The following is a 3,270-nucleotide window of genomic DNA, read 5'->3' as shown; positions in this document are numbered from 1 at the left end:
CATTTAAATTGTAATGCACAAAATATAAAAATTATTATTGTAGTTCCAGGCCAGGGTAGTACGCACATGTAGCAATCGTGTTTATAGCTGGTTCGTCTCAGCTATAATATAAAAATTATTATAAAAAAGTATAGGTACATGTATCTATATAATTATAGCTTAAGCTTTGTAGTTATCTCAAGCAAGGGGCATTTTCAGGATGTATAACCTGTGGTAGAAACAATAACAAAAACAAAGTTATAGATAGTGCGTGGTTCTGATAGCCATCTATATAATACAATTTTAACGACATACGAGATACTGAAGAAATTTTCGCGGTCGCTATTCTGGCTCTCTAAAGTATGGCTACCTTCATATACCGGCCATTAATTTGGGTTGTCATGGATTGTTAATTAGCTATAGATGCATGGCCAGTGGCTGCCCCGGCCCAAACTAGGTTTTATTATACATTTATTATGGCTGGATATGACGTTTTGGGTGTGGTTTGGCAGATAAAAATTGGATTACACTTAATATAGAGAGCAAAATGATTCCTTATCCTCGAAAGACAGAACCGCAAAATTAGACATTAAAAATCGAGGTAGGGTCGTTTTTTAACCGCGGCTATTTTCTGAAATGCGGGCACCTCGCTATTCCGGCCAAGCTGCACTGTCCCAAGAGTCTACTGTATTCACGTTCAATGCCAGCAAACCACACCCACCAAGAGCTTTGCATGTGAAATACCAGTGCGTGGGAGTTTCTCCCAGCTCAGCCCTAGCTCAAAAAACCCGAAATTTTACACCTCACGAAAATTTCCCGCTATATGTACAGTATAACAATTTTGTTGGTACAAATTTTCGCGGATGAACCAAGTTTAACATTTCTTACTCTAAAATTCATACAGCTCAGAATTGTGACGTAGAACTCTGGCACATTAAATAATTTCGTAGTCTTAATGCTCGAACAATTATTAACCCGGTACAAACTATTTAACTATGAGTAGTTTATATGAAAATTTGCACCATAGATAATAGAGACAGGGATTGGAAACGTTCACGTGACCCAGTATACAACCCACGTAGTGACATCTTGCAGCTGTGTCATATGCGTGTCTCGCGGTTACAAGTGTTAATTGTTTGTTTACTATTCTACTCTTTTGACAATTGGATGGCTATGAATCTGCTTTAGACCACAAAACTGTGTAGCCACCCCCGCAATCATCTTATGTGTGCTATACCAGTGTTAAATCTCTGTTTTCTGCAGGAAAACCTCTATGAAGAAAGGTTAGTAGAGAGTCAAAGTGTTACAATATACTTGTGGAGTTTTTAGAACTTTATTAAAGTTTTCTGTACATTTTTAGAAACAAGAGTAGGTTCATTTGACAGCACTGTGTTGCACTGTCCTGTTGATTAGTCCAAATACATGTTTAAGGACCAGTTGTAACAGTAAATCAGTGCAGAATCATTGGTTGCTGTGTGGAGTTTTCCTGACCTTGCAAATGATTAAGAACAAGTGTTAAGGAGTCTCATTTGCTAAGAAGTGGTTGTAGAAATGCATGGTTAATAAAGATTAACATTTAAATACTCTGAGAGATCACAACAATAAAATGTCCTGCATGTACATGTACGTATGTATGTGTAGGTAATACTGATGGAACATAGACAGTTTACGTTTGGTAAATTAAATGTAATAATGCTGAAAGGCACCGACTAGGGTCTTGAAGGCTCAAAACCAGCCCAACAGTGCACACATACACAATGATCACAATGATTCCGTATCAGAAAAGGTAAACTTAATGGTAACAATTTTGTTATTGCTATTGTTCACAGGTTCCATCTCTTGCTGACATCCAGTCTAGATATTTATTAGTGCCGTCATACATCGAACAAAGTAGTAATGGTGTTCTTCTCATTTATTTCAATCTTGGCCAACTCCTGAGCTGCACCTTGAAACATCGATCACAGTTTGAGATTTAAGTCTCCCTGGCCCTGAGCAAGCACTGCCACAATTTTTTTCCACAGATATTGGTAATCAAGCTCACTTGCTGCAGTACTACCAGTGACTGTTTCTGCCTAGCCTGCGCCTGGAGACTAGCTTGCTGCTTGCCATAGGATCTAGGAATATTAAACCATTGCCACCTGTCATGTAACTGTATTAAATCCCCACCATTAATTGGTCACGTGATGGAGACACGCATATGAACCAAGAATGCTATGAATATCATTACGTTTCCAATCCCTTTCTGTGCTCTATTATCTATGTTTGCACCAATGAAATTTACCTGCTCTATGGTTATTTAATATCTCCCTGTGATCGAAGCACTTTTCACATGTATTATTAACACTTTTTATAACATGCACTAGCTGATCGTGTACTAGAGGGATTAACAAGCATTTACACAGATGACTACACGCAGGGTGGTAGTCAAAGCTGGCATAATTATTTTTGTCACGTGAAAAGGTGCAAGAACACTAGAACACTAGCTTATAGCAAACACTAAAACACTAGCTTATAGCGAACACTAAAACACTAGCTTATAGCGAACACTAGAACACTAGCTTATAGCAAACACTAGAACACTAGAACACTAGCTTATAGCGAACACTAAAACACTAGAACACTAGCTTATAGTGAACACTAGAACCCTAGCTTATAGCGAACACTATAGCTTATAGCGAACACTAGAACACTAGCTTATAGCGAACACTAGAACACTAGCTTATAGCAAACACTAGAACACTAGAACACTAGCTTATAGCGAACACTAAAACACTAGAACACTAGCTTATAGTGAACACTAGAACCCTAGCTTATAGCGAACACTAGCTTATAGCGAACACTATAGCTTATAGCGAACACTAGAACACTAGCTTATAGCGAACACTAGAACCCTAGCTTATAGCAAACACTAGCTTATAGCGAACACTATAGCTTATAGCGAACACTAGAACATTAAGTTATACTATAGAACACTAGCTTATAGCAAACACTATAGAACACTAGCTTATAGCGAACACTAGAACACTAGCTTATAGCTTAGGGCGATTGGTGTACAGTCCCACAGTAACCTATTATTCTGTCAGGTAGACCTCCTTTTACTGGTAACTACCCATATCCAGGTACGTTGGGATCACTTTTAGGAAGTACAATAATTTTCTCCATTAACATACAAACATGCTTGTACAGTCGTGAGCTCACTTTGTAGTTGAAGGGAGCCCTCGATTTTTAATGAGATGCTGAGTGATAGTGTCCTTGAGAGCGGTGACAATTTTGTCGACAATAGTTTTGTCT

The sequence above is a fragment of the Halichondria panicea genome, chromosome 12 (assembly GCF_963675165.1).
Source record: "Halichondria panicea chromosome 12, odHalPani1.1, whole genome shotgun sequence".
Classification (NCBI taxonomy): domain Eukaryota; kingdom Metazoa; phylum Porifera; class Demospongiae; order Suberitida; family Halichondriidae; genus Halichondria; species Halichondria panicea.
The sequence above is the reverse complement of the archived record's forward strand: the minus strand, read 5'-3'. Positions refer to the sequence as shown.